Genomic DNA, 15,820 nt, shown 5'->3' on the forward strand with positions numbered 1-15,820 from the left:
TGCAGTCCTTTTTAGTCTCTGAATCAGATTTTTGCTCAGGTCCCTCAATTTCAGCCAGAAAATACCTGAAATCATAGAAAAACACACAAACTCATAGTAAAGTCCAAAAAAGTGAATTTTAATTAAAAACTAATAAAAATATACTAAAAACTAACTAGATCATACTAAAAACATACTAAAAACAATGCCAAAAAGCGTACAAATTATCTGCTCATCAATCGCCTAATCCTGAATAAAGTATAAACTATTATATATTGCTAGAAAGCACTGGATGTCTACTTTTCAACGCTGTTGAGAGCGCGCCATTTGGAATTCTGTAGCTCCAGAAACTCCATTTCGAGTGCAGGGAGGTCAGAATCCAACAGCATCAGCAGTCCTTTGTTAGCCTTCTATCAGAGTTTTGCTCAGGTCCCTTAATTTCAGCCAGAAATTACCTAAAATCATAGAAAAACACACAAACTCATAATAAAGTCCAGAAATATGAATTTAGCATAAAAACTAATGAAAACATCCCTAAAAATAGCTAGATTATACTAAAAACTATCTAAAAACAATGCCAAAAAGAATGAACATGAGCTTGTGGTGGTATGTTGGTGAATGTTGTGACTAAAGTCAAGAGATTTAGGTATGTGATCATGTATATATTGATGTAAAACTGTTTGAAGCAGGTTGTGGATAATCTTGGCAAAATAAATGATATGTGGTTGTGTTAATTATATGTAATGAAAGTATGACTTGAGTTTGGTTCGATGAAAATTGAGATATGGTAGGCTTGGAAGGAATATTGTGGTGATGGAAAGGTTATGTTGTGTTGATTTTGGTGTTTGGTATATTGGGTTTTAGTTGGTTTCTTTAAGAAAATTGAGATTTTGAACTTGCTGAAAAATTAGTTTTTGGCCGAACTTCAGCAAGCCATAACTTGCCTTTTAGACCACCAAATGATTTCAAGCTAGCTTTGTATGAAAACTGGGTCCGTGGAATTTACGCCGTTCGAAGAACGGAAGAAAAAGAATTTTTAATGAAAAAGTTATGCGCGTCGGAAGTTTGGGGTTAAAAATGAAATTCTACAGCTTTTTCAAACTTAGCAAAATTTTTGGAAAAACGTACATTCACGCATACGCGTGGTCTACGCGTACGCGTTCAGCTGCTTGCGACACGACCAATCCTTTCGGGTTGGGATTCTCGCATACGCATGGCCCCTGTTTCAACAAAAATGAATTTATTGTTTTTAAGTCAAATTTCAAACTTCTAAACCTCTAATTTTACTCTTTTTGCCCCATAACATAGTAGTGACTCTAGTAGTAAGTTGAAGCTAGGAAATTGGGGTAACTTGGGGATGAAGTAAAGGTTAAAAGTGATGAGTTATATGAGGAGAATGTGTATGTATGACGGCTATATAATGCCATGGCTACGACAAATGATTATGTCATGAATTTGAATGATTATGAATATTATGTAGCTTATGAATTTAATATTATCAGAGATATGAGTTTCCCTAGGTACAGAACCGTGGCTTGCCACCACGTGTTCCAAGTTGAGACTCGATACTTTGTTGATCCTACGTCGTAAAGGTGACCCGACACGTATAAATTCTCGGGAATGGATATCCCTCATTGAGTAAGTTATATATGAATGTATGAATTATGAATTAAATGAGAAAAAAACTATGTAGAGACTCTTGGGGATGTGCGATAGGGGACAGTACAAGGGTTTCGGACTTGTCGGGTTGTCTTGATAACCGACAGATGAGCCTCATCAACCATATGACAAGCATACATCATGTGCATTATGTTTGTTTGTTTGCTATGCATTATTTGGGAGTGCTTAACTGTATATATCTTGTTAATTGCTATATTTGTTACTTGCTCTACTTGTCTCCTCCCTGTTCTTGCAATTGTCTATTTGTCTGTCTGTGCAAACTTACTAGAGACGGAGGAACGGAGGAAAGGTGGTAAGCTTAAGGTTAAGATTAAGTTAAGCTGAGTTTAGATTTTTCTAGGTACTTACCCTTTTTTATGGTTTCTGTTTAGTATTTTAAGCTTTATAATATGAGTGTCGGCTTTATAATATGCGTGAAAAATAAAATTTAACAGAGAGTTGCGCGGGAGTGGCGCAGGAATAATGCCTTTCTCACAAACAAGCCCACGCGTACGCGTACCCCACGCGTGCGCGTCATTGGTGATTTTGGCACTCCACGCGTGCGCGTCACTAACGTGAACGCGTGACCTGGAAAAAACGGCGTAAATATGTGTTTGGGCAGAGACTTGTGCTGGTTTGGGGCTGGAAGTGTGCTAGATGCACACAATTGACCACATGTACGCGTCCTTGATGCGTGCGCGTCATTTGACCAAACGGCCATCCACGCGTGCGCGTGCATGACGCGAACGTGTCGTATGCCAATATTGGTTCCGTAGCCACGCGAACAGAGAGTTGTGCGTGTGCGCGGCTGGTTTCGCGCGAATTGCACAAAACTCAGGGCACGCGTACGTGTGCCTGACGCTCACGCGTCATTAAGAAAAATCTGCGACCCACGCGTACGCGTGCCGTACGCGTACGCATCACCTGCGCCGCACAATTACACTAGTTTGCCGCCCAGTTTTAATTTTCTTTCTGTCTCTCCTAATCCTAATTCTCTCTTATTCTTTTATCCTTTTATTCTTCTTTCATTATAATAATTGTTTCTTTCTGTTTTCGGTTCTTCTTTGCTTGAGGACAAGCAAACCTTTAAGTTTGGTGTTGACGCTTCGCTTAAAACTTTTCTGTGTATTCCTATGGCACCAAAAGGGAGGCGAATATTCTTCACAGAGGAGCACAACCTGAAGAATAAAGTGAGCGCTAGGATAACTAAGGTGGTTGTGTTCCTTTCATTTTTTATTCCTCCCCTCTTTTTCTATATTATGTTTCGGTTTTCTGCTATTTTACTTTGCTTGTTGCATGATCGTTTATTAGTTAGAATCCTAGGACTAGTTTAGTTCTCCCTATTGCTTTAATTCTGAAAAGATGTCTCATGTATTACTCACTAATCTTGAATTTAAATAAAAAATACAGAAGTGATATATTGCATAAAAAATTGAGTTAATTTTAAAAGTAGTCTTATTTACTTAAATGTGGTGGTACTTTCTGTAATTCTGAATGCATGACATGAACAGTGCATATTTTTGATAGTGAAGTTTATGAATGTTAAAATTGTTGGCTCTTGAAAGAATGATGAAAGAAAGAAATGTTATTGATAATCTGAAAAATCATAAAATTGATTCTTGAAGTAAGAAAAAGTAGTGAAAAACACAAAGCTTGCAGAAAAAAAAAGCAAGCAGAAAAAGCCAATAACCCTTTAAACTAAAAGGCAAAGTGTAAAAAGGATCCAAGGCTTTGAGCATTAATGGAAAGGAGGGCCCAAAGGAATAAAATCCTGGCCTAAGCGGCTAAATCAAGCTGTCCCTAACCATGTGCTTGTGGCGTGAAGGTGTCAAGTGAAAAGCTTGAGACTGAGCGGTTAAAGTCGTTATCCAAAGCAAAAAGAGTGTGCTTAAGAACTCTGGGCACCTTTAATTGGGGACTCCAGCAAAGCTGAGTCACAATCTGAAAAGGTTCACCCAAGTTATGTGTCTGTGGCATTTATGTATCTGGTGGTAATACTGGAAAACAAAATGTTTAGGGTCATGGCCAAGACTCATAAAGTAGCTGTGTTCAAGAATCAACATACTGAACTAGGAGAATCAATAATATTATCTGAATTCTGAGTTCCTATAGATTTCAATCATTCTGAACTTTAAAGGATAAAGTGAAATGCCAAAACTATTCAGGATTGAAGTTGTAAACCCCACTATAAGAAGAGACATGAGCTTAATCGAACTCTCATTCTCATGCAAATTCACATCCTAAGCTTATATTAGTTTTGGTTGCTTGAGGACAAGCAACAGTTTAAGTTTGGTGTTGTGATGCGTGAGCATCTTTCCTATCTTTTCCTAGTGAATTTGCATCTAAATTGTTGAGTTTAATAAAGAATTAATTATCTTTTAGCCAATATGGATGCTACTTTGAGTCTTTTGCAATTTTGTTTATTTTAGGTAGCATTCAGCTGGATTTGATGGAGTTTCTGCAGCACAAGAACAAAAGGAGATGGCAGCGAGGAGCGATGCATACGCGTGCCTGACGCGTGCGCGTGATTTGGAGATATCCATGGCGACGCGTGTGCGTGACTGACGCGTACGCATGATTTGAAGAAATTTACAGCGACGCGTCCGCATGACCGACGCGTCCGCGTGACTCGTGGAAAAGACCATCAACGTGTTCGCGTGACTGACGCGTACGCGTGACATGCGCCACGTGCAGAAAATGCAGAAACCGTTGGGGGGTGATTTCTGGGCCCCATTTTAGCACCCAAGTTAGGCGCGGATCCAGTGAAGTCAAGTGGTCCCCACGTTACAAGACACGGAGTAGTTAGTTAATTCTGATTTAAATTCAAATTTGATTTTTAAATAAAAAAAGATATTATCTTAATTTTAAATATTAGATTTCAAATTAATTAGGATTAGTTATAAAAAGGGGAGACTTTTCTTCTATTAGGTAGATTCCATTAGGGGGATTCCATTAGGGAATTCTATACAAATTTACATTCTGAACCATGAGCAACTAATCCTCCATTGTTAAGGTTAGGAGCTCTGTCTATTTGTATGGATTTATTCGTTTGATCTTTCTAATTTAATCTATGTTTAGATTTATATTTCAATAATTGTTTTCGCTCTTTATTTTATGAATATGGGTGGAACGGAAGTATGACCTATGCTCTAATTGAGTTCTTGTAAAACTTGGAAAAGCTCTTTACTTGAACAACAACTTGAAAACATATTATACTGAATTTCTAATTGTTTGTATTTAACAGGATATGGTGCACGAAATTGCAATCACACTTTTGCAATCCCGCACAACTAACCAGCAAGTGCACTGGGTCGTCCAAGTAATACCTTACGTGAGTAAGGGTCGATCCCACGGAGATTGTCGGCTTGAAGAAAGCTATGGTTATCTTGTAACTCTTAGTCAGGATATCAATAATTATCAGGTTTGATTGTAAAAAGCAAAAGAACATGAAATAAGTACTTGTTTTGCAGTAATGGGGAAAAGGTTGAGGTTTTGGAGATGCTCTATCTTCTGAACCTTTGCTTTCCTACTGTCTTCTTCTTCAAGCACGCAAGGCTCCTTCCATGGCAAGCTGTATGTAGGGTTTCACTGTTGTCAATGGCTACCTCCCATCCTCTCAGTGAAAATGTTCAACGTGCTCTGTCACAGCACGGCTAATCATCTGTCGGTTCTCAATCGGGTTGGAATAGAATCCAGTGATTCTTTTGCGTCTGTCACTAACGCCCAGCCCTCAGGAGTTTGAAGCTCGTCACAGTCATTCAATCCTTGAATCCTACTCAGAATACCACAGATAAGGTTTAGACCTTCCGGATTCTCTTGAATGCCGCCATCAATTCTAGCTTATACCACGAAGATTCTGATTAAGGAATCCAAGAGATATCTACTCAGTCTGAGGTAGAACGGAGGTGGTTGTCAAGCACACGTTCATAGTTGAGAATGATGATGAGTGTCACAGATCATCACATTCATCAGGTTTAGGAACAAGTGATATCTTAGAACGGAAGCAAGCATGATTGAATAAAAAACAGTAGTAATTGCATTAATCCATCAAGACACAGCAGAGCTCCTCACCCCCAACCATGGGGTTTAGAGACTCATGCCGTAGAAAATACAATGAGAAACGTGTAATGTGTCATGAGGTCCAGATACAATGTCAAAAGATCCTATTAATAGTGAACTAGTAACCTAGGGTATACAGAAACGAGTAAATGACGTAAAAATCTACTTCTGGGTCCACTTAGTGTGTGCTTGGGCTGAGCATTGAAGCTTTCATGTGTAGAGACTTTTTCTGGAGTTAAACGCCAGCTTTTATGCCAGTTTGGGCGTTTAACTCCAATCTTTATGCCAGTTCCAGCGTTAAACGCTGGGAATTCTGAAGCTGATTTGCAACGCCAGTTTGGGCCATCAAATCTCGGGAAAAGTATGGACTATTATACATTGCTGGAAAGCCCAGGATGTCTACTTTCCAACGTCGTTAAGAGCGCACCAATTGGGCTTTTGTAGCTCCAGAAAATCCACTTCGAGTGCAGGGAGGTCAAAATCCAACAGCATCTGCAGTCCTTTTCAGCCTCTGAATCAGATTTTTGCTCAGGACCCTCAATTTCAACCAGAAAATACCTGAAATCACAGAAAAATACACAAACTCATAGTAAAGTCCAGAAAAGTGAATTTTAACTAAAAACTAATAAAAGTATACTAAAAACTAACTAAAATATACTAAAAACATACTAAAAACAATGCCAAAAAGCGTATAAATTATCCGCTCATCACAACACCAAACTTAAACTGTTGCTTGTCCCCAAGCAACTGAAAATCAAAATAGAATAAAAAGAAGAGAATATACTATAGACTCCGAAATATCAAAGAAACTTAGCTCCAATTAGATGAGCGGGACTAGTAGCTTTTTGCTTCTGAACAGTTTTGGCATCTCACTTTATCCTTTGAAGTTTAGAATGATTGGCATCCATAGGAACTCAGAACTCAGATAGTGTTATTGATTCTCCTAGTTAAGTATGATGATTCTTGAATATAGCTACTTTATGAGTCTTGGCTGTGGCCCAAAGCAATCTGTCTTCCAGTATTACCACCAGATACATACATGCCACAGACACATAATTGGGTGAACCTTTTCAGATTGTGACTCAGCTTTGCTAGAGTCCCCAATTAGAGGTGTCCAGGGTTCTTAAGCACACTCTTTTTGCCTTGGATCACAACTTTATTTCTTTCTTTTCTTTTTCTCTTTCTTTTCTTTTCGTTTTTTCGTTTTTTTTATTTTGTATTCACTGCTTTTTCTTGCTTCAAGAATCAATTTGATGATTTTTCAGATCCTCAATAACAGTTCTCCTTTTGCTTCATTCTTTCAAGAGCCAACAATTTTAACATTCTTAAAACAGCAAATTCAAAAGACATATGCACTGTTCAAGCATTCATTCAGAAAACAAAAAGCATTGTCACCACATCAACTAATTCAACTAGTTTCAAAGATGAATTCGAAATCCTGTACTTCTTGTTCTTTTGTGATTAAAGCATTTTTTTCATTTAAGAGAGGTGATGGATTCATAGGACATTCATAGCTTTAAGACATGAACTTTAAATTTTATTAATTATGAATTAAGAACAAGACTCAAAAATAGATATAAGATGAGACTAGTAGGAATAGAAAACAAAAATTTTAAATAGGCTCCTAATGATAGAGGTTATCACAGAGTTAGGACTCAACAACCTTGATTTTGAGAAGTGGATGCTCCCTCAAATTGAGGGGAGAACTTTTGGCGTTTCAACTCTTGAAGTTCACGCCCCTACTTCTCTTGTTCCTTCAGCAATTTGCAGAGCATGCAGTTCTGATTCTGCTGTTCTTCCTTAAGTTGCTCCATAGTTTCCTGCAAATTGGTAATAGATGCTTCTAGGCTGGCCCAGTAGTCAATTTCAGGAAATTCAGGGAGGAACTCCTACGCCCTCTTTTTGATAGAGTTGTCTTGCATTTGTCCTTCCATTGACTTCTTGGTGATTGGATGTTCAATGGGTATGAATTCATCTACTCCCATCTTCACCCCAGCTTCTTTACAGAGCAAGGAGATCAAGCTTGGGTAAGCCAGTTTGGCTTCAGTGGAATTCTTATTTGCAATTGTGTAGATCTCACAAGCAATCAGATGATGAACCTCCACTTCTTTTCCAAGCATAATGCAATGAATCATCACTGCTCTCTTGATGGTGACCTCAGAACGGTTGCTAGTGGGCAATATAGAACGCCCAATAAAGTCTAGCCAGCCTCTTGCAATTGGTTTGAGGTCTCCCCTCTTGAGTTGGTTTGGGACACCTTTTGAATTGGTTATCCACTTAGTTCCAGGGAGGCAAATGTCCTCTAGAACTTGATCCAACCCCTTATCTGCTCTCACCATTCTCCTATTAAAGGATTCAGGATCATCTTGCAGTTGAGGCAATTTGAAGACCTCTCTTATTTTGTCCAGATGGAAGTAGATAACTTTTCCTCTGACCATGGTTCTGTAAGTATGGAAAGCAGTTCCAGTCATTCTCTGCTTATCTGTCAGCCACAGATTTGAGTAGAATTCCTGAACCATATTTCTTCCAACCTTTATCTCAGGATTGGTTAGAACTTCCCATCCTCTGTTTCGAATTTGCTCTTGGATCCCCGGATATTCATCTTCTTTCAGATCGAATTTAACTTCCGGGATCACTGACCTCAGACCCATTATTTTGTGATAATGGTCTTCATGTTCTTTGGTTAAGAACTTCTCTTTATTCCAAAGATTCTTTGGATTATTCTCTTTCTTTCCTCTTAAATTGGTTTGTTTTCCCTTAGGAGCCATGATCTTGATGAGGCTTGGCTTAGTGATCACGGAAAAGCACACCAAACTTAGAGGTTTGCTTGTCCTCAAGCAAAAGAAAGGAAAGAGGGGAGAGAGGAGGAGAGAAAATTCGAATGGTGTGGGAAAAGAGGGGTGGCCGAACGTGTTTAAATAGGAGAGGAGGAGAGATTTTCGAAAATTTGAGGGAGATTTGAGAAGATATGGAAAAAAATTTGAGGAGATAATTGAGTTTTTGAAAGAGCCTAGGAAAGGATTTGAAATAGATTTAAAGAAGATTTTAATTTTTTTGAAATTGGAAGGTGAATGATGAAAGTTTGTAATGTGTTTATGCAGAAAAATATGGATCAAAACAAGAAAGTTTGAAAAAATTTGAAGTGGGAAACAAAATCTCCTCCCCCTGCCTTTCTGGCGTTAAACGCCCAGAATGGTATCCATTCTGGCGTTTAACGCCCATTTGTTTGCCAATTTGGGCGTTTAACGCCTAGCCATGTACCCTGGCTGGCGTTAAACGCCAGAAATCCCTTTATCACTGGGCGTTTTGCTAAACACCCAGGATGCTGCACACCTGGCGTTAAACGCCCAGAATGGTGCCCATTCTGGAGTTTAACGCCCAAAATGGCACCTTTACTGGCGTTTTTTCGCCAGCAAGCTCTTTTTCTCTGCTTTTTGCACTGAATCCTTCTGTAACTCTATGAATTCCTTCAATTTTGATAATTTCCCTTTTAGAATATGTATCAACCTTGATTAAACAGAACAGATACCCTGCTAATCACTGTGTTGCCTCCCAGCAAGCGCTTCTTTACTGTCTTTAGCTGGACCTTCACTGAGAATCACTCAAGTCTCAGTTTTGAGCATTCTTGCTCAAAATTGCTTTCAAGATAATGCTTGATCCTTTGTCCATTAACAATGAACTTCTTGTCAGAATCATTATCCTGAAGCTCAACATATCTATATGGTGATACTCCTGTAATCACATACGGACCCCTCCAGCGGGATTTAAGTTTTCATGGGAACAATCTGAGCCTAGAGTTGAAGAGCAGAACTTTTTGTCCTGGCTCAAAGACTCTGGATGACAACTTCTTGTCATGCCACTTCTTTGCCTTTTCCTTATAAATCTTTGCATTTTCAAAGGCACTGAGTCTAAATTCATCTAGCTCATTTAGCTGGAGTAATCTCTTTTCACCAGCTAACTTAGCATCCAGGTTTAGGAATCTGGTTGCCCAGTAGGCTTTATGTTCCAGTTCCACGGGCAGATGACAGGCCTTGCCATACACAAGTTGGTATGGTGAGGTTCCTATTGGAGTCTTGAATGCTGTTCTGTATGCCCACAGAGCATCATCCAAGCTCTTTGCCCAATCCTTTCTTCGGGCTATTACAGTCCGCTCTAGGATTCTTTTTAGCTCTCTGTTAGAGACTTCAGCTTGCCCATTTGTCTGTGGATGATACGGGGTTGCCACTTTGTGGCTAATTCCATATCGGACCATAGCAGAGTAAAGCTGTTTATTACAGAAATGAGTACCCCCATCACTGATTATGACTCTGGGAACACCAAATCTGCTGAAGATGTGTTTCTGGAGGAATTTCAGCACGGTTTTAGTATCATTAGTGGGTGTAGCAATTGCTTCTACCCATTTAGATACATAGTCCACTGCCACCAGAATGTAAGTGTTTGAGTATGATGGTGGGAATGGACCCATAAAGTCAATTTCCCACACATCAAACAACTCAATCTCTAAGATCCCTTGTTGAGGCATGGCGTATCCGTGAGGCAAGTTACCAGCTCTTTGGCAGCTGTCACAGTTACGCACAAACTCTCGGGCATCTCTATAGAGAGTAGGCCAGTAGAAGCCACATTGGAGGACCTTAGTAGCTGTTCGCTCACTTCTAAAATGTCCCCCATACTGTGATCCATGGCAATGCCACAGAATCCTTTGTGCTTCTTCTCTGGGTACACATCTGCGGATCATTCCGTCTGCACATCTCTTAAAGAGATATAGCTCATCCCATAGGTAGTACTTGGCATCTGAAATTAATTTCTTTCTTTGCACTCTGCTGTACTCCTGTGGTATGAACCTCACAGCTTTATAATTTGCAATATCTGCAAACCATGGAGCTTCCTGAATGGCAAAGAGTTGCTCATCTGGGAAAGTCTCAGAGATCTCAGTAGAAGGGAGGGACGCCCCAGCTACTGGTTCTATTCGGGACAGATGATCAGCTACTTGGTTCTATGTCCCTTTTTTGTCTCTTATTTCTATATCAAACTCTTGCAGAAGCAATACCCATCTTATAAGCCTGGGTTTTGAATCCTGCTTTGTGAGTAAGTACTTAAGAGCAGCATGGTCAGTGTACACAATCACCTTTGATCCCACTAGATAGGATCTAAACTTGTCAATGGCATAGACCACTGCAAGTAACTCTTTTTCCGTGGTTGTGTAATTCTTCTGTGCATCATTTAGAACATGGCTGGCATAATAAATGACGTGCAGAAGCTTGTTATGCCTCTGTCCCAACACTGCACCAATGGCATGGTCACTGGCATCACACATTAGTTCGAATGGCAATGTCCAGTCTGGTGTAGAGATGACTGGTGCTGTGACCAGCTTGGCTTTCAGGGTCTCAAATGCCTGCAGACACTGTGTGTCAAACACAAATGGTGTGTCAGTAGCTAGCAGGTTGCTCAGAGGTTTTGCAATTTTCGAAAAATCCTTTATGAACCTTCTGTAGAATCCTGCATGCCCCAGAAAGCTTCTGATTGCCTTGACATTGGCAGGTGGTGGTAATTTTTCAATTACTTCTACCTTTGCCTTATCCACCTCTATTCCCTTGCTTGAAATTTTGTGCCCAAGGACAATTCCTTCAGTCACCATAAAGTGACATTTCTCCCAGTTTAAAACCAGGTTAGTCTCTTGGCACCTTTTCAGGACAAGTGCTAGGTGGTTAAGGCAGGAGCTGAATGAGTCTCCATATACTGAGAAGTCATCCATGAAGACTTCTAGGAATTTCTCCACCATATCAGAGAAGATGGATAGCATGCATCTCTGAAAGGTTGCATGAGCATTACACAGACCAAAAGGCATCCTTCTGTAGGCAAACACGCCAGAAGGGCAAGTAAATGCTGTTTTCTCTTGGTCTTGAGGATCTACTGCAATTTGGTTGTAACCTAAATAGCCATCCAAAAAGGAGTAATAATCATGACCAGCTAGTCTTTCTAGCATTTGATCTATGAATGGTAAAGGAAAATGATCCTTTCTGGTGGCTGTATTGAGCCTTCTGTTGTCAATACACATACGCCACCCTTTTTGGGGACAACTTGGATAGGGCTCACCCAGGGGCTATCAGAAATAGGATAAATAATCCCAGCCTCTAGTAATTTAGTGACCTCTTTCTGCACCACCTCCTTCATGGCTGGATTTAGCCGCCTTTGTGGTTGGACCACTGGTTTGGCATTATCCTCCAATAGGATCTTGTGCATGCATCTTGCTGGGCTAATGCCCTTGAGATCACTTATGGACCACCCAAGAGCTGTCTTGTGTGTCCTTAGCACTTGAATCAGTGCTTCCTCTTCCTGTGGATTTAAAGCAGAGCTTATAATCACTGGAAAAGTGTCACCTTCTCCTAGAAATGCATACTTCATGGATGGTGGTAGTGGTTTGAGTTCAGGTTTGGGAGGCTTATCCTCCTCTTGAGGAATTTTCAAAAATTCTTTTGTTTCCTCTGGTTCTTCCTGATCAGGGTGAACATCCTTGAAGATGTCCTCTAGCTCTGATTCTAGACTTTCCGTCATATTGACCTCTTCCACCAAAGAGTCAATAATGTCTGCGCCCATGCAGTCATTTGGTGTGTTTGGATGCTGCATAGCTTTTACAGCATTCAACTTGAACTCATCCTCATTGACTCTCAGGGTTACTTCCCCTTTTTGTACATCAATGAGAGTTCGTCCAGTTGTTAGGAAAGGTCTTCCTAGAATGAGAGTTGCATTCTTGTGCTCCTCCATTTCCAGCACCACAAAGTCAGTTGGAAAGGCGAATGGCCCAACCTTAACAATCATGTCCTCTATTATGCCTGATGGATATTTAATGGAGCCATCAGCAAGTTGGAGGCATATCCGGGTTGGTTTGACTTCTTCAGTCAACCCAAGCTTTCTGATAGTGGATGCAGGCATTAGATTGATGCTTGCTCCAAGATCACATAGGGCTGTCTTGGTGCAAGCACCTTCTAATGTGCATGGTATCATAAAGCTTCCTGGATCTTGAAGCTTTTCTGGTAAGCTTTTTAGAATGACTGCACTGCATTCTTCAGTGAGAAACACTTTTTCAGTTTCTCTCCAATCCTTCTTATGACTTAAGATCTCTTTCATGAACTTAGCATAAGAAGGTATTTGCTCAAGTGCCTCTGCAAACGGAATCTTTATTTCAAAAGTCCTTAGGTAGTCTGCAAAGCGGGAAAATTGCTTATCCTGCTCCGCTTGGCGGAGTTTCTGAGGATAAGGCATCTTGGCTTTATATTCTTCAACCTTAGTTGCTGCAGGTTTATTCCTTACAGAAGTGGTTGGAGAAGCCTTTTTAGAGGGGTTACTATCAGCACTCTTAGGTGTCTGATTCCCCCCTGGCGTTTGAATGCCAAGATTGGGTGAAGATTGGGCGTTTAACGCCAACTTTTCCCCCCTTTTCTGGCGTTTGTACGCCAAAAGTATTCCTCTCTGGGTTCTTACTGTCCTCAGAGGGATTTTGGACAGTGGTTTGGTCATCCTCTATCAATTGTTCCTTATTTGGCTTTTTGCTACTTTGAGCAGTGTTATTCAATGTCTTCCCACTCCTCAGTTAAACTGCTTGGCATTCTTCTGTTATCTGTTTAGATAGCTGCTGTTTTGCCTGATTCAACTGAGATTCTATGTTCTTGTTAGCAATTTTAGTTTCTTGGAGCATCTCTTTAAATTCTGCTAACTATTTTGTCATCAGGTGTAATTGCTGATTAAGCTCAATCATCTGTTCTTGAGGGTTAGGATCAGTGGCTACTGCCATAGCTTCCTCTTTTGTAGAGAACTCAGTGCTAGCGTACAAATATTGATTTCTAGCAACAGTATCTATAAGCTCTTGAGCCTCTTCAATTGTCTTCGTCATGTGTATAGATCCACCAGCTGAGTGGTCTAAAGACATCTGAGCTTTTTCTGTAAGCCCATAGTAGAAGATGTCTAGCTGCACCCACTCTGAAAACATTTCAGAGGGGCATTTTCTTAGCATACCTCTATACCTCTCCCAGGCATTATAAAGGGATTCATTATCCTCTTATTTAAAGCCTTGGATGTCCAGCCTTAGCTATGTCATCCTTTTTGGAGGGTAAAATTGATTCAGGAATTTGTCTGATAACTGTTTCTATGTCTTTATGCTTGCTGTTGGTTGGTTATTCAACCACCTCTTAGCTTGATCTTTTACAGCAAATAGAAATAGTAATAGTCTGTAGACATCCTAATCCACCTCTTTATCACGTACTGTGTCAGTAATTTGTAAGAACTGTGCCAGAAACTCAGTAGGTTCTTCCTGTGGAAGACCAGAATACTGGCAATTTTGCTGCACAATGATAATGAGTTGAGGATTTAGCTCAAAGCTGCTTGCTTTGATGGGAGGTATACAGATGCTACTCCCATATGCAGCTGTAATGGGGTTTGCATATGACCCCAGAGTCTTTCTGGACTGCTCAATTCCACTTAGGTCCATGATGGAGAAAGGGAATATGATATGAATTCACAAGTAAAGTAAAATATTTTTTTTGAATTGACCAAAAAATAAAATAAAACAAAAGGAAAACAAAATAAATTTTCAAAAACTAAAAGAAAATAAGATCAAAGTAAATTGAAAACTAAATCAATTAATTAGTTAAAAAGATTTTGGAATTAGCAATTGAAAAGATATGATTGAAAATTATTTGAAACAGATTTGATTTTTGAAATGAGGAAAGAGAAAAACAACAAAATGACACCAAGCTTAAAATTTTTAGAAAATCAAACACAAATTTTCGAAAATTTTAAAGGTAAAACACAAAGAAGACACCAAACTTAGAATTTTTAAAAACAAAAAGGACTAAGAACATGCAAATTCAAAAAAAATTAAAAGAAAACAAAAGCATGCAATTGACACCAAACTTAAAATATGAAACTAAACTCAAATAATAGACTCTAAACCAACAAAAATAAAACAGTCCTAATCTAAGCAACAAGATAGACCGGTAGTTGTCCAAACTCGAACAATCCCTGGCAACGGCGCCAAAAACTTAGTGCACGAAATTGCAATCACACTTTTGCAATCCCGCACAACTAACCAGCAAGTGCACTGGGTCGTCCAAGTAATACCTTACGTGAGTAAGGGTCGATCCCACAGAGATTGTCGGCTTGAAGCAAGCTATGGTTATCTTGTAACTCTTAGTCAGGATATCAATAATTATCAGGTTTGATTGTGAAAAGCAAAAGAACATGAAATAAGTACTTGTTTTGCAGTAATGGGGAAAAGGTTGAGGTTTTGGAGATGCTCTATCTTCTGAACCTCTGCTTTCCTACTGTCTTCTTCTTCAAGCACGCAAGGCTCCTTCCATGGCAAGCTGTATGTAGGGTTTCACCGTTGTCAATGGCTACCTCCCATCCTCTCAGTGAAAATGTTCAACGTGCTCTGTCACAACACGGCTAATCATCTGTCGGTTCTCAATCAGGTTGGAATAGAATACATTGATTCTTTTGCGTCTGTCACTAACGCCCAGCCCTCAGGAGTTTGAAGCTCGTCACAGTCATTCAATCCTTGAATCCTACTCAGAATACCACAGACAAGGTTTAGACCTTCCGGATTCTCTTGAATGCCGCCATCAATTATAGCTTATACCACGAAGATTCTGATTAAGGAATCCAAGAGATATCTACTCAGTCTGAGGTAGAACGGAGGTGGTTGTCAGGCACACGTTCATAGTTGAGAATGATGATGAGTGTCACAGATCATCACATTCATCAGGTTTAGGAACAAGTGATATCTTAGAACGGAAGCAAGCATGATTGAATGAAAAACAGTAGTAATTGCATTAATCCATCAAGACACAGCAGAGCTCCTCACCCCAACCATGGGGTTTAGAGACTCATGCCGTAGAAAATACAATGAGAAACGTGTAATGTGTCATGAGGTCCAGATACAATGTCAAAAGATCCTATTAATAGTGAACTAGTAACCTAGGGTATACAGAAACGAGTAAATGACGTAAAAATCCACTTCTGGGTCCACTTAGTGTGTGCTTGGGCTGAGCATTGAAGCTTTCATGTGTAGAGACTTTTTCTGGAGTTAAATGCCAGCTTTTATGCCAGTTTGGGCGTTTAACTCCAA

This window comes from Arachis hypogaea, chromosome 6 (assembly GCF_003086295.3).
Source record: "Arachis hypogaea cultivar Tifrunner chromosome 6, arahy.Tifrunner.gnm2.J5K5, whole genome shotgun sequence".
In the NCBI taxonomy this organism is placed as follows: domain Eukaryota; kingdom Viridiplantae; phylum Streptophyta; class Magnoliopsida; order Fabales; family Fabaceae; genus Arachis; species Arachis hypogaea.